General features: G+C 35.0%; 1 long non-coding RNA gene across 2 annotated transcripts in view; it reads right to left on the reverse strand.

The window, feature by feature from the left end:
- LOC143246278 (uncharacterized) overlaps window positions 1-24362 on the reverse strand; it is a 52829-nt gene that overhangs the window by 10286 nt on the left and 18181 nt on the right. Inside the window, exons 2-4 of one of the 2 annotated variants that reach the window (XR_013025897.1) lie at window positions 17475-17798; window positions 16050-16149; window positions 3263-3403 (exon numbers count right to left, since the gene is read on the reverse strand). This is a non-coding gene — a long non-coding RNA (uncharacterized LOC143246278). Of the gene's footprint in view, window positions 1-3262; window positions 3404-16049; window positions 16150-17474; window positions 17799-24362 lie in introns of those variants that run through there. The other variant, XR_013025896.1, reaches the window with a different exon arrangement.

The following is a 24362-nucleotide window of genomic DNA, read 5'->3' on the forward strand; positions in this document are numbered from 1 at the left end:
TGGACTTATAATGCTAAGATCTGGACATAACGCACATAGCTTATTGTGTATCTTTGTGCTAAATTTCAAGCAGACAAAGCAAAGTTATCAAAGCGATGAAATATATTTAGTTAAACTGATCTTGAAGTTATTCATTCCTTTAGAGTTTTATCTAATGCCCGTTTAAATATATTAACATAAGAAAATCCATATATCTAGAAATACATCTATAAGCAATTCAGTGAAACTTTCGGTGAAATACACGTAATTATTTTCATCTGTTTGTTTTTTGTTTTTTGGAATTTCGCACAAAGCTACTCGAGGGCTATCTGTGCTAGCCGTCCCTAATTTGGCAGTGTAAGACTAGAGGGAAAGCAGCTAGTCATCACCACCCACCGCCAACTCTTGGGTTACTCTTTTACCAACGGATAGTGGAATTGACCGTAACATTATAACGCCCCCACGGCTGGGAGGGCGAGCATGTTTGGCGCGACGCGGGCGCGAACCCGCGACCCTCAGATTACGAGTCGTACGCCTTAACGCGCTTGGCCATGCCGGGCCATTTTCATTTGTATACAAATCATGGTAGCTCGTTGCAGACGAAAGAAATCAATGAGGCACTTGTAATACAAGATGGGCAAATACATCATTTGACTGATTCAACAAGTCCTTGAAATTTCCTATGCAGTAATCTCTCATAAGATGACAACTTGCATAATTCTAAGAACTTCTGAGTGAAAGTAAAGAAGAATATGCTACAATATATCAACCTCATTACACCTGCTATAATCAGTGCCGCCGAGGCCTTTCGTCAATATCAAGACAAGGCTGGCTAGGATATGGCAGACATATTAGTGATCTAGATTCTATTTATATCATCAAATTTCATGAATAATGGAACATTAGAGTTACTCGTTCCTGACGAGGTAATAACCCCACAATGTTGTGTAACACATGGTGATGCAGACATAAACATTTTCATTATTTACAAAATAAATTCCCCACTGCATTAAACACTCAAAATTATATTATGAATATCTACTTTTCTCTATTATTAATCTAAATTTATTATTTAAAATCTGGTAAAGTAGGTGCATATTTCATGTGTTGTTCAAAATATCAGTAAATAAAATATGATTGAAAATATAATTACATCTTTATTTACTTTCATTCTGCTCAGGAATTATCCAAAAATACAAAATGTCGTTTAACCAGATTAATTCATTATGATGAATAATAACTAGTTGTACGTAGTAGTATTTTTTAATGAAAGCAACCAATTAAAAATTGTTATTATTTAAATAATCATTATTAATATATTTGTTTGGTAGATATTTTAAATTACGATTAAGTTTCTTTCGGTAATTAAAAATGAGGCTGGAATTCATTAGCAAAGATAAAAGTTTTGGAAACGAATAAAGATTACAGTGGCCAAGTAGTCACGAAGTGTGACAAGAAGTAACTAACGCCACTGTAAGGTATATTGTCATAAAAACCTCATTATCTGTGGAGTTGTTTATGATATGGTCTTTGTAGAAAGGGATCTTAAAGGAGATAAATTAAACGTTAAGATGTTACGTTAATGTCTTGTTCATGTTGTAATATCAGTTGCGAACTAAAAGTGTTAAAAAAGAACAACAAACAGTAAAGGATCAGTAACTTTGTAATTGGAATATGTGCAACAATAAAAAAATTACTCTCTACAACACTGCATGTCATATCTGTAAAAAATCTTTAACCATCTATTTTTTTAAATTTATTTTGTTAAATAGAGTGCGTGCAAAATGTCTATTCTTCAGTAAAGGATCAGTAACGGCAATTACAATATTCTGTAATACAGATTATTATAAATATTTGTAATTGGAATATGTGCAACAATAAAAAAATTACTCTCTACAACACTGCATGTCATATCTGTAAAAAATCTTTAACCATCTATTTTTTTAAATTTATTTTGTTAAATAGAGTGCGTGCAAAATGTCTATGTGCAGATAATATATCTAAAACACTGAATTAATGCTAAAAACAAAGCCTGTATTCACATTAAACATTAACTACTAAATATATAAAAGCCATCAAATTGTCGTGGAGATGACTTTGGGAGCTATAATAGTGAAGTATATAACAGGTGCAAGGTAGACAATGTGTGCCTGTGTAGTAGATATAAGGGCATAAATCCTGTTCTTGGTGTTCTTTAATAAAAAGAAACTTTCTACTCGTAAAGCTTCAGTATATCTTTGCCAGGACGTCAGGCCAAAATGACAAATGAGAACCATCGTGTGTCGAGGCAACAGAAGGGCCTGTCACCTAGCGAGGACAAAGATTAATGGCTTTGTCTGCTACAGCGAACTAAAGCTTACCTAGCTTCACTGGAGCGCTATATCCCAGCTCATTACTCAAGCAACATTTTTATATACAGTTAAATGTGGGCGACCTGACCAAATCAGCCATCTTTGTATGATGTAACATTTCATGGTTTGCTTTCTGATCCTCCTATCAACTCATCGTGCTACTACTTCTTTCCAGCGGAGAAAATTTATTACATCCTTCAAAACCCCGGTTCTTCTAGAAGACTAATCCATCATATACTAACTCCAATACCCTCAGCCTAGTTTTATCCTTGTTTTACAATCCTTCTTTTTCAACACGAGTGTGTATTTTTTACGTCATTTTTCCAAAAATCGCTACGTAATCGTTCGCGTGAAAACTTTGAAAATACCGGTAGCTTTAATTGTTTATTTCCTTCCACGAAGAATTATATTCTTGGTAATTTTTATTGGGTTACTATTTTCATGTTTTTATAACTGGAAAATACTCTATTAATTGTCTTTTTTTTATGTTAATGCGCCAGGAAAAATTAAAATAGCTTTTTTGGTTCTTTAAGAAATGATGTAAATATACATGTAAAGTAAGAAAAACGAAACGCATTGCGTTAAGAACTAACACGATTCTTTTTCTTCTTTTTCATTATTTGCGCTGTTGATTAATTTCGCGAAACTTGTAGACTGTACTGACGTTAAATGCAGTTTTAGACCTAAAGCTTAGTTGTAATAGTTTTGGTTCAAACAAAACGTGACATGGTGATTTGTATGTTTTTATAAACACTTGGAATACCAAAGGAACTCTTGCGAAAATGTTGCTATTCAAGAAGTGCGTGAAGTCAGACAGGTCGGCTGTCGGTGAAATGAATACTTGGAAGTAAATTCGTGACGTAAAGCCTTATTTCTACGTGAAGTACTTCTTTTCCCTTTCCGTTTTAGTCTAGTTTCGAAGATTTGTGTTTGTTTGTTGGCAAGTGCAAATCTACACAACAGGCTATTTGTGTTGTGCTCACCACGGGTATCGAAACTGGTATCTTAGCTTTATAAACCATCAAAGTTGCCACTGGGGGGGGGGGACTTCGAACAGTTACCACGGCAAGATCCTGAAATAGAGACGTGTAATTCTAAGTAACTGATGGCGTTAACATTTACAGAAACCAACGACTGATAAGGTATTATACCACTTTACCAAATAATTATGTTGCAAAAGTGTGTTACGTGTGTCTAGAGTATTATTTAAATAAGTGGTGTCCAACAGCTTTTTCTCGATCGACAAAATTGTAGAGAATGTGCTAACAATTTCGTCATAGACAAAAAAAAAAAGTTGTGTTTTTATAGATACAAAGGGGTAGAAAAATACACATTATTTATTTATAAAATTAACCATATTTAAAAAAAGCAACTAGGTACTAGAAATAATACACCATGTCCGTCCATCACATGTGGCGACTGGCGTTCGTGAATTTAAAGATTAAGCCCTATGGTATTTGAATGATTTGTTCTAAGTTTATCCGAAATAGCTGATTGCTAGTAATCTTAAAGGTAAATAACAACCCAAGATGAAAAAAAATATATATTTTAGACGGTCGTGAAGCCAAATAGTGAAGCACATTTTTTACAGCTCCCATGTTACAGGCAACTGTAATGACTATTAAAATGCTTTGATGTGTTACGCTTAATGAATTGTGTATATAATTGTTTGTTACTGTGAAAACGCAGTCACTGACACAAGAATATATTACATGTTGGTAAAAGCTGGCCCTGGCCCAGTGATTAGACCATTGATCTACTGGTCTGTAATTTGTAGAAGTTACAGACATAAATAAATGATGTTCTAATCTTTATAAGGATGATGGTTAAATCCCATTATTCTGTCAAACTAACAGTGGTGGGTACTGTAGACTACCTGGCTTTTCTTTAGCTTATTAGTTCCCATTTAGGGCGTACAGCACACATAACCATTGAGTAGAATTGCAGAAATATTTGAAAATGTACAATGAAGGGAAATACAAGTTTAGGGAAGAAAAAGAAAAAAAGACCATTAAAAACTTTGAAATTGAAAAACGCTCCTCGAAAATAATCTCTGTTTTCTTTGGACTTACTACAAGTGTAACTATGTTTGTGTAACTTATGTATTTTTCAAGAGAGCAGTACGTTCGAATTTGGAGTTTTGTTAGAATAGCTCATGACGAGTTCTTTTTTGTTTTTCAACCCCTTCAACAATCGCGACAACAGATAAATCATTTCCTGTTTTGTTTCAGAAACAATGTTAACATTTTCTTTTTCGCAGAAAAGGGGCGATAATAACTTCTACTTGAAGAAAAACGCTGGTCGTGACTTTATTATTTCAAGATTGTAGAATGTAGGATATAGCTAGTTTCGCCTTTATCAGAAGGTGAGTTTGATAGGAACAAACACCTTTTGGCTAATTGGAATTTTTACTGAGTGTTTGAGTGTGATAACCACAAACAACTTCAGGTTAATTGGATTCTTTACTGAGAGCTTGAGTGTGATGGCCTCAAACAACTTGTTTATTTGGATTCTTTACTAAATGTTTGAGTGTGTGTGTTTTCTTATGGCAAAGCCACATCGGGCCATCTGCTGAGTCCACCGAGGGGACTCGAACCACTAAATTTGAGTCTGATAACCACAAACAACTTCTGGCTAATTGGATTTTTCACTGAATAAGGCTAACATAACTTCGAAAATCCAAACATTTCTTAATATATGTTATAAATAACTGCAAAAGTTTAATCTTTTCAATCTAGACAAAATACATTTTTTTTATAAAGACAGATTATGTTTCCGTGCACCATTTATATTTTAATAATTTCTTTATTTAATTCAAAAGAATCATTAAAAATAACGATTCTTCATTTGAAGAAGATTGCCTTCACAAATGTAACTTTTTTTAAAATACAAAAGTACGCAATAATTATTTGTTTCAGAATTTCGTACAACGCTGTTATCCACAGTAATTGCATTACGAAGAAACGCAGCTGTTAACGCTTTCGTGCCAAATATGTAACTTACGCGACCACTACTAAATCAGAAAGATCTGCTTGATAATGTTTTCGTTATTTAAGATTAAAACAAAGTTTGCAAGTTAATTAAACTGGTAAGTCTCGTTGCATTGCAGCTCAGTATTCATTTTGAATTATAATAGTAAGATAATTTTATATTTCAAAATGTATTTCAGTTTTAATATGAACTTTTTTTAGTGGTTTTCCCTTTGACCCGATTTCTGTAACTACTATAACTGGTTTGTTTTGGATTTTCGCGCAAAGCTACACGAGGGCTATCTGCGCTAGCCGTCTCTAATTTTGCAGTGTAGAACTAGAGGGAAGGCAGCTAGTCAGCACCACTCACCACCAACTCTTGGACTATTCTTTTACCAACGAATAGTGGGTTTGACCGTCACATTATAACGCCCCCACAGCTGAAAGGCGAGCATGTTTGGTGTGACGGGGATTCGAAACCGTGACCCTCAGAATTCGAGTCGAATGTTTTAACCACCTGGCCTATAGAGTTAAGAAAGATGTTTTAATCCACAACTGTTTAAACTTTGATCAGTAACATTTTTAAAAAAGTAAGAAATATTTACATCCTTACATGAAATTCCACAAACGCATTTTTATGACAACGTGATTCCAACGTTTTAAACTCTGTAATTTATTGTGAGGGTAAGTACAATCCCACTCGTAAACTTTTATATCACCACAAAAATATTAAAACAGTCACTGAAACCGCAGTTAGATGATTTGGTTTGCTCATGTATTCTGTACTATTTAATAAAATAAAAAACATTCACCACTTAAATCACAATAATTTATTATTTCGAACACAAAAACAGTTTTCCACATATTTTGGCCACGTTTGTTTAACAGTAATAAATAATTGTGATTGAAATGGTGTAAACTTTTATGTAGTTCGTTTTGGAATTATTATCTTCATACGGACATAACATCTTTCGGATTTTAGAGTGTATCGTCACAAAAATAAATAGCCATGGTGCTTTCATTTCGAAATAGTATAAAAAGATGTGTCTATAAAAGCAGCGTGCCACAGATATAAAGATTTAGTTCCAGAAAGAAAGGTTTTAATATATTAAAATAAAGGTTTTGTTTACCCAAGCAAGCATAATCACATCCAAATTATTAAGTTTTATCATATCAAAGTGTTATTGATTTTAAGCCCTATCGGCAAACATTACAAATTCTACTGAAATTCATATGTAAAGTGATATTTTATGTACATTTGCGAACTTCTTGATAACACCAACGATATGCTACTTTATCTCTTGAGGAATAACTCAACTGAAAGCACCTTACATAGGTATTTATATTTTTTTCACAAATAAAATTCGTTATGATGTACCTATAAATATAGCATATAAACTTGAGATCATGAGAGCAAAAGTCTCTATTTGACAGCTGTCAAGTAGTTATAGTGAATAGTGTCCTCAAAATACGCCATCGAGTAGGTTTATGTGGTGGAGTTTGGGTCTCAAGCAAGTTCATTGTTTTGTGTTACTTAACATTTATGGTTTAGGTCAAATTTTTAGATCTGTATTTTTTTATTCCTCAGAGTGGTACCATATACAACCACTAGTAGCGAAAAATGTGATAAAAGAAATATTTTCCTTAAGAAAGAAAACTTATATGTATATATATGAGGACGAGCAGAAAAAGCTAACATGGACTTAGTAAAAAATGGCTTGAATCGATCAATATTACAGAGAAGGGGGCTTACTTACAAGGGCAAAATAAGTTTGCCCCTGAAGAAGTAAAGTCCACTTTTTAAAAGCGCTTGGGTTGTCCCTCCTAGCACAGCGGACTTACAAAGCTAGAAACGGGGTCTCTATACCCATGGTGGGCAGAGCATAGATAGCCCATTGTGTAGCTCGTTAATAATTTTAATGGTAGCTTCCGAAACCTGTGAACAAAGTATGGAAATACTATGAAATAGATTAAAACATTTTCTTGATTGGATACTTTTAATTTGAAATTAACATTTAAGAGAGCATGAATTAACTAGGGATTTTTCAGATAATCTAAACCGAAGATACTGTTCATTGTGGCTTTATTGTGAAAGTTAGAATTATTAATTTATCAATAACAAGAGAAAATGAAGGTACACTACATGAATAAAAGTATGTGAACACCCGACCATCACACCCACATGTGCTTGTTGAGCATCTCATTCCAAAACCATGGGCTTTAATATGAAGTTGCCCCCCTTTGCTGCTATAACAGCCTCCATTCTTCTGGAAAGGCTTTTCACTAGATTTTGGAGCATGGCTGCGGGGATTCGCTCCTATTCAGCCACAAGAGCATCAGTGAGGTGGGGCACTGATGTAGGGCGAGAAGACCTGACTCGCAGCCGGCGTTAAAATTCATCCCAAAGGTGTTTGACGGAGTTGAGGTCAGAGCTCTGTGCAAACCAGTCAAATTCTTCCATGCCAACCTCGGCAAAACCATGTCTTTATGGACCTCGCTTTGTGCACGGGAGCATTGTCACGCCGAAACAAAAAAGGGCCTTCCCCAAACTGTTGCCATAAAGCTGGAAGCACACAATTCTCTAGAATGTCATTGTATGCTGTACCATTAATGTTTCCCTTCACTGGAACTAAAGAACTTAGCCCAAACTAGGAAAAAACAGCCCCAGACCATTATTCCTACTCTACAAAACTTTACAAGTGGCACTATGCATTTAGGCAGGTAGCGTTCTCCTGGTATTCGCCAAACCCATATTCATCCCTTAGACTGTCAGATAGTGAAGCGTGATTCATCACTCCAGAGTCCAATGGTGGTGTGCTTTACACCACTCCAACCGTCGCTTGGCATTGTGCATGGTGATCTTAGGCTTGTGCGGCTGCTCGGTTATGAAAATCCATTTTATGAAGCTCCCGACGAACAATTCTTGTGCTGACGATGCTTCCAGAGGCAGTTTGGAACTCAGTAGTGAGTGTCGCAACTGTGGAAGACGATTTTTACGCACTACGCGCTTCAGCACTCAGCGTTCTCGTTCTGTGAGCTTGTGTGGCCTACCGCTTCGTGGCTGAGCTGTTGTTGCTACTAGACGTTTCCACTTTACAATTACAGCACTTACAACTGACCGGGACAGCTCTAGAAGGGCAGAAATTTGACGAGCTGACTTGTTGGAAGGGTGGAATCCTGTGACAGTGCCATGTTGAAAGTCATTGAGCTCTTCAGTACGACCCATTCTGCTGCCAATGTTTGTTTATGGAGTTTGTATGGCTGAATACTTGATTTTATGCACCTGTTAGCAATGAATGTGGCTGAAATAGCCGAACCCACTAAGTAGAAGGAGTGTTTACATACTTCTGGCCATGTAGTGTATTTTGGTTTATGACGAATTTGAATGACACATTAATTTACTGCAAGGTGAAATACTGTTTATGAAATCGAAGACAGAAGTGAGTAACTAACATGAAATATCTGTAAAATACGCTTCAATATAATTTATAGCCACACCAGTATTGAACACTTAAGTTACTGTGATGTTTAGACTATATTTTGTGTATGTGAAGTATATTCAACTTATACGTGCATTACTTATATACTTGTGGCTTACATTCTATTTGTTAACTAATATTACAGTACTTCCCCAGTGTTTTGTAGTGTTTCTTCATTTTAATTAAGTCTGGTACTGAATACCTTATTATCGCTGTGTCGTATGTCTGAGGCTTCTTATGCAGTCTTTAGAGTGTTGGGCCCTAGAAGCATTCTTTCGCTGGTACATTCTAGTTGAGAAACACGAAGTGTACTCAGTGAATTATTAAATTGTAAAAAAAACAACAACAATATCCCGGTCTGTTTCTTGATTTTCTTTCATGGGGTTTAGGATGGTAACAGATTAACTGTACTGCTTTAAAATGAAATGGGAAGTTATACACCATTGTCAAGGTTAAGAAGGTTATTGTTCTTTCAAAATTTCATCTGTAATTGTAATTGCTGTAAGATACATATATTTTGTATATTTTTGAGCTACAATTAAAGCATTATTTTTAAATGTAGGTAAAAAGTTATATCACTACTTTTTAATCACTAGAAAATAAAAACACAAAATCACTATAATTAATTTATTGTGTGTTGTCATAAATGTTTATAGCTGTGAAATGATTTTACCTCATAATATTACTCCTTTAACATTAATAAGAATATTTATGATTGAATACTTTAGATTCAGAGTTCCTATTACTGGGCATTTACTGTAAACGTGTGAAAATCAGAAACAGGGCTGAAAAGTGAGAATTTTATAAACAAAGACTTGAGATTTTTAGTGGTTCATAATTCAACCGTTTACAAGCTTCAATCAAAATATCTGAAGAATCTTCAGTTACAGCAGTTACACTTACACATGATTGGTGAGTCACTTGATGTAGCAACAATTATCTTTAGTAGCTTTGGTCTGCTTAAACATGTTCATGGGAGCAAAAGTCTTTGCTGGTATAAAGAAACGTCTATATAACGTAATTTAAAGATTTGTGATCTGAAACCGACATTCTACTTTTTCTAGAAATTTGTTACAATGAAAAGATCGTGTTATAGTTCCTAACTGTGGCCATCCGATTAATCATGATTTATTATGATGGAATTAATTCCGCGGGCAACAGAGAATCAAGGACATTGTTCTTACAAAGTGTAATCAACCCTCAGTACGTACATGTTTTCATTTATTGTTTTTGTCTATGCAATAAAGACTTATTTTTCTGGCGTACAACTGGTTTCATCTTTTTCAGTTGCCACTCTTAGCCTTCAACTTAATCGCACCAATTAAATCTATGTGTTATTTTCTGGAGTCTAATTACATGTTGACTAATTATTTTTAAGAAATAAAACTACAGCATTTCTGTTTCCAACATTTCTTGCGTATTTTATTACATTTTAAAATGTTATTGTTATTAAGCACAAAGTTACACAAAGGGCTATCTGTGCTCTGCTTATCACGGGTATCGAAACCCGGTTTTTAGCAGTATAAGTCCGCAGACATACCACTGTGCCACCATTTTAAAGTGTAACTAGGTTGAAGGCTAGCAAGAAACGTTTGAATAGTAGAGGTATGAAAAGAGATTTCATTGTTTAACCTAATGTCATTTGATAGTTATTGCTAAATACAATTAATTATTTTACTTTTAAATACATGTTTCGTTCTCAGAATTATTCTCAAACTTTGTACAGTCATGCCACATTTCCTCCATGATAACTAATAAAGTAAGAACAAAGATACAAAGTACCTGAAATGCAGTACATTGATTGGTTAAAGTTTCTGTAAATTAAGAAGTTGAGAGGTTCATCTCCATTCTATTTCCGTTTTCACCCCTTCTGCAACATTTTAACTTCGCAAACGATTATAGATTTATTATAAGGTTTTGGATTTTTTTACTCCCCTACCAGTTCTTTCGGTGTTATCTCAAACAAATGAGATAGAGAATTAGGCGTGGCCAAAAAGTTATAGATACAAGAGGGAAATTTCTTATCATTAGAAATACCATAGGGTTTGGAAGTCAGAAAGCTCTTGTAAGGTTACCATCAACTCAAACTGATAACTCATAATCTTCTCCTATATACACAATCGTTAGTTCTATTATTTGTTACTCGTAAAGTAATTTTTGTACGTCATAATAAACTTTATTTTGCACTTTGTAAAGCGTGTTTTTTAGCATTCACTGATTATTATCTTTACCTCTTAGTTTCAATACATAAATTCGAACTTTGCAATTTGCGTTTGTAATTTTTTTTCTCATCTATGTGCATACCACTTTTGATAATACACAGAATATAGGTTAATCCTACGAATCATGTATGGTACCATATTAAATAAAAGGGTTGAATTTTTGTTCACACAACTAGTGCTATAGCAAGTTCACTTGACATAGATTTCATCTAAAGATCGTAGTACTAAAACTAATGTACTAAATCACTTTACCTCTGATCGAATAACAACTTTTGTTTATGACACTGAAAGAAAAATTAAAGCAATTTTGTAAAATAAACCATTGACGAGAGATAATGGGTTACGTATACATCCATATAGAAACATTTCATTCATTTGAAACACCGCAATCCGGGAGTCAAAAATACATTTCTTCTTGTTTCTAAGGTTTTTTTCACAACTAATGTGTACCAATTTCAGTAAGCCATACTTTGTTGTAATAATATTTCAGTATGATTCAGGCTAATCGGAGCGCAAAACATTTTAATTTAAGTGGTAAAAAAACACTTTCATTTATATTTCACAAATATTATGGCACACTTAATAAGTGCGTTTTCGTGCTTTATATATTTCAGGACAATTTACCTTTTTTTTTAATGATGCGTTCCAGTTTGTAACACCAGTTTGTTAAAATAACACTAAGATAAGTCTAGGAACAAAGACTAACCAATTTTTGCTAGATGCTTCATTCTTGTTTTTGGTTACTTTAAGGGCATTGGTTAACCTACTTCTCGGGTATTTGCTTTTCAAGTGAACGGGTGAAACTAACTATCCAGATTAATAACATGTTAGTAATGTGTTTACTTACATACCTTCCTTTTACAATTCATATTACTTGTCTTTATGCATTCAATACTTTTTTTACTTTTTCAGTTTCAAGTTCAGTGTTGGGAATCAGTCAATACACCTGTGACCCTCATGTTTGAAACTTTCTTATGGCTGTAGCTTTATTACAAGGGCAATTAAACAGAGTGCATTTGTAATATATTTTGAGTCATTTGGGCGGCTGTGTGTACCTCTTTTTATGTTCATTATTTTAGTACTTTAATAATATTATTATGGGCAGGTGGAGAAACAATAATTGGTGTCCCATTTCTTTGAATTTGATTAGACTTGTATATGATAATGGTACTGTTTCCAATTGCTTTTGTTAATTGTTTTATAGTTTTGAATATAAACTTTTGAATCATCTGTGAAAGGAGTTTTCGATTCGTCCTATACCATTTGTTTAAACATTTAATTTTGTGCCAAACGTTAAAGTGTTGAGGCTGTATCTCGTTTCAAGTAAAGTCTGTTTCTTGTCTTCTGATGTTCTATGGTCACACCACTTAACTAATGTAATCTATTCTCTGTTTCACTGTACTGCAAACATTGTATTTAAGTTCGGATATCTGTTATAACCATACTTTATCCTGGGATGAAGGCCAATTCAGTAAAAGCCAATCTCAACAGCTGTTATTTTTATTTTGTATTTGCGCAGCCAATTTCTTTACTTGCCTATCTTTGTTATTGTGGTTTCAGTTGCTTTTCAGATTTTCGCTAGATTTTTCATTCTTGTTTTTGGTTACTTTAAATGCATCTAGAAGCTTTTCATCCATTTTTCAACTCAAAAGGGTGAAGATACCTCTGGGTCTTTTTGTAATAATTCAACTTGGAACTTTGTGGTAGAAACAGTTAATGCACGTGTTCATGCACATCATTAATATTCGAGTGCAACCCAGGTTTCAGTAGATTACAACCACCAGATTCAAAATTCTTTCAAATATGAATAACTTTAAAGAACAGCCAACAGACTGTTGCCCTGAAGCAGGTAATCAACCTGTCAGTCTGCTCTAAACCAACAAATTTTAAAAGCATCGATTGTCAGTTTTTACTACTAATGTCGGACAAGATTATCACACTGAAGATGATAAGGGAAAGCACGTGTTTCATGACACCCAATACTTAGCATACATCAACAAACTGTTAAAATGTGCTCCTTGACCTGCAACTATTTATCCAAGCGTTCCAAAGCGAGATAGCCACTTGTCTTACTAATATGTTAATCATGTCCTGTGCTAAAGCACTAGTGAAAAGGCAGACTTTTGAAAAGGATGACTATTGTGTGTTATACTTCTTTCTATTTTCTAAGCCTCATATTATGCAAATTACAAAGAATCTCAAGCCTTTAATGTTATTGAATGGACATGATATTGCCAACTTCTAGGGGAGTCCACTTGTACTTTAATATGACGGTGATGTACTGTTAAAATATTACTTTGTAACATTTTTATACAGCGAGTTGTCGTGCTTCCAATTCCAAAAGGTTGAAATTTCAATGATGAGTGATACACTCTAATCTTGAATTCTCATCTGTATAGATTGTGTTGGCAGTGTTTCACAAAAACTACAACTGTAAGCACTTATTTTTCTGTTGTGCAATGATAATATACAGCAACAGTCAATGTATGTATTTGTATACTATCGAGTACTTTGTACCTGTGATAAACTGCTCTGTTTTACTGTCATGAGTATCTGAATACAGTGTGAGTGAACAATATCGATGAGAATAAACTTATACTGAAACATAAAGTACATTTCAGAGAAGTAATGAAAGAAAGAAAGCAACAGATAGAGACTGACATTTCAAATAATCCATCGTCATTAATATGTATTCCTAACTAGATTTTTTGTCATAGCAACAAATATTTTACACGGTCTTTCTAGTAATCTGGTTGTATTTTATATAATGTGTAGTGGACAGGCACATTACTGTAAAATGACCAAAGATTGGAAGGACGAAAAAAGGCAGCTATGGATACTCAATGTACGTGAGCTGACAAAATGATCAAGAAACAATGTGTAACTAATAAAGGTACAAACTCTTGATTACTTTCGTTTTATAGATGGTTTGTGAAACAAAGAGCAAAACACAACTGAATCTGATTAGCAAGACAGGTGAAGCACAATATTGAAATATTCACAAAACAGTTGCTTGGCATAGCAGGAGACTTTATTAAAAGTAAGTGTAAGACGTCTCATTTCACGAATAAAGACAAGACTGAACAAAATAACAAATCAATAAACTGAAAACACGATCACACTCGCAACAACGAGGTAGATAAAAACATAAATTCGACCCACTAACCTCTTTACAAAGACAATGAAAATCAAAAGATGGAACCAGTGTGCGCTATCTATCTCTTGTCAATGAGCGCAAGATATACTTCAATGGATTTATGCCACCAATCAGTTATCTGTAACTACTGAAGTGGCACTCTATTTAATTGCCTCTGTAATAAAGCTATAACCTCAATAACACTTTGAACAAGTCACTCACAGGTGTACTGATTTCAATGACTCAGTTCAGAATTGCAGTGGAATAAATATTTTTGATATATGGATATTGTACAAGTGCACTCTCATTTATAGACGGTTAAATTGTATGGATACGAATACGACACTTTTAAGAACCTAAGAAAGTTTTAAACATAACTCTTACACTAGATATTACAATATCCAGATTATATAATAAACCGGTATTCGCGTTTGTTCATATTTATCCACATTTCTGCTATATATACTGAGACATAATAACCCATTTATAAGTAAGAAGTCCTATGGTTCTATTACACTTGGAGCTACTTCCCCCTATGCTATATTTGAAGATCATGATGAAGTACTACTGCCCAATACCATAATTTGTTTTTGTGACGAACTTTCGTGAAGAATGGCGAAGTCATCCTTTGACACAGAACTTGAGTGACTTTCCAAAACACTCTACTGTATGTGAGCACTTTAGGTCTCCAAAACCAACTTCAAACAATTCAAAGACTTAAAAGTCTTTATTGCAGCGATGGTTTGATTTGAAAGGTTCTCTTTTATTACCCAAAAGTCTTAATTTTTCTGAAGACATTTTTGCTCGGATTTTTTTTTGGTAGGTTTAGAGCTTTTTGGTTGTCTTAGACGCTCTGAAGTACAAGTTTTTCGAGACATTTGTCATTTGATCTTTTCTATTTTAATAATTTTATTATACACATATCTCTCCTTTTATATGACTTTATTATGGTGACATCGCACATCGAACAGGCGAAAAGTCACTGTGAACTAAATATATAGGTGAGAACATTTTGCCCATGTATTACGGCTCACATCTGTGTCTCTACGTCGCTGTATTAGCATATGCAAGTAGCTCTTGCAAAGTAAGACTACGTTTTATACGCCTAGACAAAAAAGCAGTGATAAAGATATAAAGCAAGCTTATAGCTTAAGCAGTTAAAGTTTTCTTTCCGTTTCATTTCGTATCTGCTGTTCTTAACAGCTGTTGTTTAAACAAGGTACTAAATCTCGATTATAAAAGTACAACTTTTTTTTTTTTAGATAGAGCTCTTTTTGTTTGTTTTGAATTTCGCGCAAACCTACAAAAGGGCTATCTTCGCTAGCCGTCCCTAATTTAGCAGTCTAAGACTAGAGGGAAGGCAGCTAGTCATCACCACCCACCGTCAACTCTTGGGCTACTCCTCCTTTGAAAGCGACTAGTGGGATTCACTGACACATTATAACGCCCCCACGGATGAGAGATCGAGCACATTTGGTGTGACGGGGATTCGCACCCGCGACCCTTGGTTTACGAGTCAAGCGCCTTAGCCACCTGGTCATGACGGGCCTAAATCATTATGTATATTGGTACATACACCACCAGTGGTACCCGGAAGGATTTCAGGTAGTACCTGGCAGAGGTAGAAACTAAACGAGGCACTAAACATTTTTACCTCTGAACTTGATAATGGGAGCCGCATTTTCATCTTAAGCTCACCAACATCAAGTTAGATATCTGTCTGGTCACAAACTCCACTCCTTTCACTGGAAAATCATCAACCTGTGTATTTCCATATACATATAAACATCTGAACGTAATGATGATTATATTACAATCACACTTAATGGACAATATTAATTAAGTTTTTAAGTTTCTGTGCATTTTTTCTTTTTCTTTCTATACACTATTACATTATTATGTAACCATCCTACCTCCTCAGATAATAGTCAAACATTGCTGACTACCCTTCCCTCTCCTCACCGTGGTATACTGAAGTCTCAAGTACACAGAAACGCTATTATAGAGAATCGTCTAGAAGAGAAGTAATGGAAAGAAAATAGCATTGGCGAGTATATTAACATGTGTGTTTAATTTACATGAACAAATCAAATTATAATTAATACATCTCAACCCAGTCTTTAAGAATACAAATATAATATAATTATTCAAGATGTTGTTACGTGAATAGGAATTCAGTCCATACAAAATTTGTTACGATTTATTATTATCATTATTATTATAAAGACTTGAATTAATATAACAAACCTTCTCGAAATGCGAAGTGCCAACAACAACGAATTTACACCACTTTGCTTCTCGAAACTCTATTGGTACACATGTATTTATAAAGACCGTTACTTTACCTTTCACACTTACGTGAATCTTATTAGTAAGGTAACAGCTAGCGCACTATTCAGATTATATCACATTATATGACTCACAAATACGTTTGTGTGAACATTTAGAAGCTGTGAGAGTTATATCAGTATGTAGTAACATCAGGAAAGTAGTGCTAGTGATGACTGCTGAAAAGTGAAGCAACTTATAAATGGTAATTCTGTTTTAACTTTTACATGTTATGAGGGCTAGGGATGGACATGTATTAGTGACTAACGTATCCAGACTTTAATTACAAGGTTCATGGCGCCCAACACATTGCCGCCAAAACTCACTCTGTGGGAAAGATATAAGAGCGTTTTGTTTTGTTTGTTTGTTGTTAAGCGCAAAACTACACAATTTGCTATCAGCGCTGTGTCTATGGCGAGTATAAAAACCTGATTATTGGCTCTATAAATAAGTCTTCCAACATACCGCTGAGCTACTGGGGGACAGTAACAATGATGGTCAAATCTCGATCAGTCAGTAACTGGTGTTGGACCCTGTTCTCTTCCGACTGAGCCATCATGTTCGCCCCCTTCTACTCTATCAGTTTAAATTTAGGGATGAGCATGAGCAGATAGCTATTGCGTCAATTTCTGAAATAAGCAAACGCTGGTAGTATAGTGCAACGAAATACTGATTATATTCTATGTTGAGTACTATTCTATTTGACGCATAAAGCAAAATGTTTACCTTTTTTTTTTCCTTGCATTAAGATATATTTCTTTATTAATTCTTTGACATCTTTGAGGTAAACGTGATACTAGCAACGCGTACGAAATATATCGATCCGTGGTCATCTTTACAAATAAAATGGCATTGTTATGGCAAGCAATCTTGTAGGTAAAAATAACTTCTCGTTTGCCACTAAACAGATGGAGTTCTGTAACACTCTGCCATGATCGACTGGAAGAGTAAGAAAAGGAGTATTATAGTTTTATAGGAAAGACAGTAAAAGTGGTTAAATATGACATTACCTCCACGATCTCCGACTAACAGTTAAAAAACAGAGAAAAGTCCTGCCTCTTCCGAACGAACTGTTTGTGTTCTCACTCTAACAACTCCCTTCCTGTGCTCGCGACGACTGAGCCATCATGTTGACCTTTACCACTTCTCATTCATCATGTTTTGACAAGCGTGTTAGTCTCTCGCTTGACAAGCAGCGTCTGTAATCATTAACTTCATCTTTGAAGTTCGCCGACACACCCCCTCTGCGAACCGTCCCGAAGGGATAGATGGTGGCTGTACTTTTTCAGTAGTTGTCAAGCTGACAGTCTGATTCTGGAATGACCCGTTCTCTGCTGGATTGTGAAAGAAATATCAATACCGTTTTCTGTCGACCACCTTAATTGTCTCTTCAGAATAAAAATAACTGATATGAGAAAAACACAAAACAAACAAAGCTGTTGCAGATAACTCTGTCAACCTGCTCATAATCTCAATTTTTACTCAGTAAAAACGTCACGTGACCTCTTTTGAACATCTTATTCTAGATACACACGTAAAAAATACATAATGGATTCAAGAACCGAAACATTGGAAATTTTTACATACTGTTTTGTTGAGATATATCAAGATCGTTTTCCATAAATTGACTTTTCATTTCGTTTCGTGGAAATGAAATTATCAAAGCTATTGCACCGGAAGTGCCTCCATTGTAAAGATATATTTAATTTTAATCATTTGTGAAACAACTGTCCTTGGTCGTCCATAACAGCGTTTATTTGTACGAGATAAAATAAGTAGCTTACCCATAAATCAGGTTTGTTAAAAACTATGAACGACTTCATTTTACTTGTGTAAGTTTCCAACTATGTAAAATACATACAGGCAATGGAAGTAAGTAAGAATGTCAAACGACTGTTTATTTCTTTTGAATTTCGTGGAAAGCTACACGAGAGCTATCTGCGCTAGCAGTCTGTAATTCAGCAGTGCAAGACCAGAAGAAAGAGAACTAGTTATCACCACCGAATCACCAACTCTTGGGCTACTATTTTACCAACGAATTGTGGGATTGCACATAACCTCATAACGCTTCCACGGCTGAAAGAACTTGCGTGTTTGGTGTGACGGGGATTTGAACCTGCGACCTTGAGATTACGAGTCGAGAGTCGTAAAATGACTCAAAACAAAGTTTGACTTTGCCAGATCGTTTTTAACCTATTGTCAATGGCTGCAAGATGGAAATGAACCAGTGTTTTTCTATTATTCGCATAAATTGAAACAGTAACGCTTTATGTGAATCACATATGCAGTTAAACAATGAAGGGTTATTCATCTGTTATTAATTTGAAGTAGACGTTTATCAATTAAGCCATGTAAATATCCAGGGATAACATTGCTCTGTTGTTTTTGTTTAAACTTGTTTAATACCTGTTAGTGTTTAAGCTTGAAAAATAAACCTTGTTCTTTTTTCTTTTATCTAATACTGTGAGATATAATTACACGTTTAAGTAAATAACGTTGCGAAGTAAACTATTTCGTTGCGGTTAAAAGTCAACACCGTCCCTTCGTAACTAGTCATCTCACGAACATCATGACAACAAGTCAGTCATTTTCATGAACTTCTTGTGTCAGTTTGTTTTTTTTAAAGAACGAAGTTTGGTAATTTCATTCGGTAATATTCCTAAATATGAATATTTTACCATATCTTGCTTAATCCAAGCAAATGGTTGGTGTTCATTTTATAATTCAAGGGACTGGTAATTTTTTTATTAAGTGTATCCAGCAGATAAACTTATTCGAATCTCTTGAATTTAGGCTGTACTACTCATATTTGTCGACTTAAGTACTTGCCAGCTTATTGCCGAGTGTGTAAGTGACATTTTGTATAGTTGTGTTTAGTATTTTTATGTTCACTAACTACGTTATCACATCTCAGTTATCAGCTTAATACACTTTTTTTTGACCAGCATATAAAAGCACGTTTTTCCTGTTTTGATATTAGAAAGAACGTTTTAATGCCGAGAACATGGTAGTTCATTGTCCAGTTACATTTTCTCCTAGTGACCTTTGTTAGATTGTTAGAACAAAAATGCCTGCGACATTGTCATTTTTGATAACAGCTTTTACGTTCGACGCGGTAACTAAGGATACTGTCCATGCGCACTCATTCCCTACATTTAAAAATAGATCGATAACATGTTCTGACTTCAACTGTTCATAGTGCGAGAGGAGGAGAGAGGGGAGGGGGAGCTCGTTTGTCTTCTGAAGAGACAGTGATCTGGCTTCAACTTGTCTGAATACACCATGTACACATGCTAGGCCCGCTGGTCTGGCTTTCATCTGTACTTTTCGTGACTGTTACTCAGTCATTGTATAAAGCAACTCTATGCAACTATTCAAGTACAAAGTAAAATTAACCATGGTGGTCTGGGAGATAAAATTCTTTAGTTATATAATATGGTTCACTAAAGTTATCAGCTTGTTTCGTGAATTCCATAAACAAAGAAATCGTTTTAAATGAATTATCGAAGTTATTATTTTAGTAAACACTCACATTACGGCTTTAAAATACATCGATAATTCTCCAACGACTTTCTTTTGGTGTTAACTTAGACTATTATCCGTCTGTGTTTTCGCGATTTTCAGCACTGACTTGTTGAATATTAGAAAGTACATGTTTATGAATTATTTTTATGTAATGACAGCTACATTCCCTATATATACAGTACTTGTCGTCATACTATATGTCTTTTTAGATAACAGCTGGACTGGGCGTTCTGAGTGCAGCCGACATCAGCTTTTCTATGTAGGTTGTCAGTATGACATAAATAGCATTACGCTAGTGGATCACACGCTTTGAACACTAACATTCCCTTTGGCATATCAAGACACACACATATCTAATTCCCACATAACTCTGAGCTCGTTTTCAGCTACGTACAAACTAACAACTAAATATCATTCAGCGAAAAAAAAAAAAAAGTGTTGTCCTCAAGGTGTCAGATAAACATGTTAGAGTTCGTTAAATTGACATATCTTGTGTCGTGCTTTAACTACATATATCACGCACAGGGAGTCGATTAAACATGCGAAACAGTTAACTAAATCCCTTTAGCGGCATAAAAAAAGTAGCACAGACGCCTCCTGGATATTTTACAGGTACTCTACTTAAGTTAGTCCACGTAAGACTTTAAGTAGATGTGTATCTTATAATGTATTAACTTACTGACTCAGAGAAGTTACAGGCAAGACATCAATTAAACATACCACTTGCCGTGTATTACTACTACTTATGTTCCACATATGGCAACGTATGGTAAACACAAGCCATCAGCTTCGAGTGTTTGGAATAAACTATTAACTATTTATATATATATCTTATAGTATGACAGCTAGATAAGACCATCATTCATCTAGACTTTTGAGTCTGTATTTTATGCAGTTCAGGTAGGATTTTAAAATGCTCATTTGGATTACATCACTGGACATTATGTGATGTAAGTCACTATTGAACCTAGCAGGCGGTATTATGTGGTGTATTATCACTCTGAAAGAGTTATGGTCCTTCCATATAAACTTCTGTCAATACAAGTAAAACAGTGTTGTCCAGGATAAATGTCACAATAAAACAAATCCTTCATGTCTCATTTAAATATTATAAATGAGCCAATCCTAAAGTAGCTAAAACAAGTCCACACCATTTTTCATGATCTGGGATAAGACAGTGATATTCTAAGTTGTCATCAATTCTAGTCACAGTTCAACTGAAGAAAATAATATGCAGCAGAAATCATTACTCTATGCGCGATAGTCTTTCACTGCTATTAAGCTTAAGTTCGATTCTCAACATATCGTTAAAGCTTTTGTCTTTCATCCACAGCTATGATAAGTTACTTATGTGGTTCGTGCAGTTCGTATATGAAAGCTGATAAAATGGAGTTACTTTTACACGATAAATGTGGTGGACTGTAGTCTTAAACATTCAAGGTAGGCCACGTATTTTTAGATATGTGGTAAAATTGGAGAGCAAGCATTAAAATTCCATAAAGAAAGTAGCGATTAATGTTAGATAACCAGGTCGATTTTAAACATATGGAATTTAGAGATCTCCTATTAACTACAGTGTAGGTGGGTATGAACAGAGTGTCTTAAATGTGTCAGTCATTCGTATAATTAATAATACATTCAAAAAACATTCTATTTTCCTTGTGGCATATTAAATCCAACAGGCTGGCTGCGGTCCTGTAGTGAACAATGAGATTCATTAAACAGTTTAGCGGGAATGGATAAATTATCACTGAGGATATGCTGCCCATTTACTTTCGATAATATAAAGCACATATGACTATTTTTATCAGAACTAATAAGACGCAGATTGAAGTGGTTTTCAAGAAGCATTTGTAATTTTTTCCTTTTTCAAAAACAACGTCATGTTTTTAAGCTTCTCCTTATATTTTTAATTATTTTCTTTCTATTTTAATATATATTTCACTATGGAATATAAATTTGGATAACTTTGCTTATAATCGATTTGTTTCTCTATATACTGTTGTCTTTTCTTTTTGCGTTCACTTATTACAAGTTTTTTCTGGAATCGAAATAAGAAAAAGAAAAAAAGTTTTTATTGTGCCGATCTAAATCTAAACTTATTATATGTAAAGTACGTGAAACAAATAGAGACACAGAGAATATTGTGTCTGAACGAAAAACTAAAGTTACTCCATCTCATTTTGGCCGTCCTAGTTCGAAATGTTAAATAACATGACTATGTATTAGATACAGGTTTGATTCCGTTTTAAAGTGTTTGTTTGTTTTGGAATTTTGCACAAAGCTACTCGAGGGCTATCTGTGCTAGCCGTCCCTAATTTAGCAGTGTAAGACTAGAGGGAAGGTAGCTAGTCATCACCATCCACCGCCAACTCTTTTACCAACGAATAGTAGGATTGACCGTCACATTATAACGCCCTCATGGCTGAAAGGGCGAGCATGTTTGGCGCGACGGGGATGCGAACCTGCGACCCTCAGATTATGAGTCGCTTTTTTTTTGTTTGTTTGGAAATTTCGCACAAAGCTACTCGAGGGCTATCTGTGCTAGCCGTCCCTAATTTAGCAGTGTAAGACTAGAGGGAAGGCAGCTAGTCATCACCACCCACCGCCAACTCTTGGGCTACTCTTTACCAACGAATAGTGGAATTGACCGGCACATTATACACCCCCACGGCTGGGAGGGCGAGCATGTTTAGCGCGACGCGGGCGCCCGCGACCCTCGGATTACGAGTCGCACGCCTTACGCGCTAGGCCATGCCGGGCCGTCGTTTTAAAGTAAAATAACAATGACTACTAAACACATTTATTTTGGAATGTTTAAAGACAATATTTGTTTGTTTGGAATTAAGCACAAAGCTACACAATAGACTATCTTTGCTTTGCTCACCACGGGTATCGATACCCGGTTTTTGGCGGTGTGGCTGCGCACACATACCACTATGCCACTGGGGGGCTTTAAAGACAAAAGTCGAAAAACAATAGTTAATCATGGTTAACATTGTAGTTACGTAGCTATTAAAACTGTTATATATACATACATAGTTCATTTTACGGTGTCTCAGTAACTAAGCTCTAAAACCAGGTTTCAATACCCGCGGTGAGCACGGTGCAGCTAGCCCATTATGTAACTTTGTTTTAAAACAAACAAACATTATATGGCCGCTAATAAAAAAACCTTCGGCTAGCCGATGAGATATATATCAATATCGTCATGGTAACGTGAGTGGGCGACGGAAGTTCGGGCTTGTATGTCATGTAATTTGAGTTTTAAGTTGGGCTTGTCTTTGATGGGGCATGTTCTTCTTTATTTCTGATACAAGATTGCAAAATAAAAAGAAAATAGAAAGACTTTTTGCTTTAAAGGAGGAGACAAACGAGTCGTTTTTGAAAACTAAATTCAAGTATGGTTTGAGGAACTAGGCAGCCGAAAAGTCGAGACAGTAGTTTCAATACCATAAAATAATTTAGTAAAAATCAAGATTTCTAATGTTACGTTAATTCTAAGGTTCTATTGATGATTGTTATCTGTGAGGGTAGGGGAATGTCGTATTTAAGTTTAAATGCTTTGTTTTTTTGTTTGTTTTTGAATTTCGCGCAAAGCTACACGAGGGCTATCTACGCTATCCGTCCCTAATTCAGCAGTGTGAGACCAGACGGAAGGCAGCTAGTCATCACCACTCACCGCCAACTCGTAGGCTACTTTTTATCAACGAATAGGGGGATTGATTGTCACATTACAACGTCCCCACGGCTGAGACGTCGAGCATGTTTAGTGCGACGGGGATTCGAGCCCGCGATCCTCAGATTACGAGACGAGCGCCTTAACCCACCTGGCCATGCCGGAACTAGTTTAGGTGCTAAATATTTCTAACCTATATTTGTATCATATAATATTAAGTATATTTCTTTTTCGTATTACTACAATTTCTTTATTTTTTTCCACAATATTCTACCTCGCTCCCAGTAAATTAATTTATCATTATTTGAGTTCCGAGCTTAGTGATACACTAGTATATATTATACCGGACAATTTTTTTCTCTGCAACTGGAAAAATGCAATTGTTTCTAAGTAATATGATTATACTTTAGATTTTGAGTTATTATAAATTTATTCAAAATAATCTTGTATATGGTGGAAATAACCTTTTTTAATAGCTGTATTTATTCATTGAAAGTTACATTTAGAAATGCTTAAAAAGAATTTATACGTTGGTGAGGAGTATAATAAGATTAGATATTGTGTTCCGAACTTTCATTACGATATTATTACAAAATATCCTTGATTGTTGCGTCTTTTGTGTCTGTTATCAGTTTCACACTGTAGAAGCCAACAGCAATCTTCCATCATCGTAGGATTACGCTGTTCTTAGTAT

The sequence above is a fragment of the Tachypleus tridentatus genome, chromosome 3 (genome assembly GCF_004210375.1).
Source record: "Tachypleus tridentatus isolate NWPU-2018 chromosome 3, ASM421037v1, whole genome shotgun sequence".
Classification (NCBI taxonomy): Eukaryota; Metazoa; Arthropoda; class Merostomata; order Xiphosura; family Limulidae; genus Tachypleus; species Tachypleus tridentatus.